Raw genomic sequence first — 495 nt, forward strand, 5'->3', positions numbered from 1 at the left:
CTGCCCCACGTCAGACACACAATCACATGACCTTTGGACTCCACTGTAGCTGTAACAAACTGTCAATAGTTTAAAACATTAGAGTTCATATTTCATCGTCCTCAGCCATTATAGTTAATATCAGTGTGCTGTTCCAACAGCATCACTTATTTAGAGGGAGATTGTTACTGGAGCAAATAAATATTAACTGTCTCACAGATTAGGACTCATGATGAATAATGATTATACTTGTTACTAAAGATTCTGTTGCTGTTGATTCAACTACTTCTTTTTATTAAACAAACTTACATATGACAGCAGCTATAAGCAGCAGAGAGCTGTGGGTGCTGGAGCAGAACTGCTCAGTTTAAATGTACAGCAGGTAGTTAGTCACTGTAATGAAGAAAACAACAACATTAACTGTGTTCAGATAGAGCAGCAATAAACTCTACCGGTAACAGAAACTCCAGAGACCGGCGAGGAGACGCTGCAGTGACGTCAGCACGTAAACGGTCC

Source organism: Seriola lalandi, unplaced genomic scaffold (assembly GCF_002814215.2).
Source record: "Seriola lalandi dorsalis isolate HSWRI2012SDOR001 ecotype SW California unplaced genomic scaffold, Sedor1 jcf7180002053010, whole genome shotgun sequence".
NCBI lineage: Eukaryota > Metazoa > Chordata > Actinopteri > Carangiformes > Carangidae > Seriola > Seriola lalandi.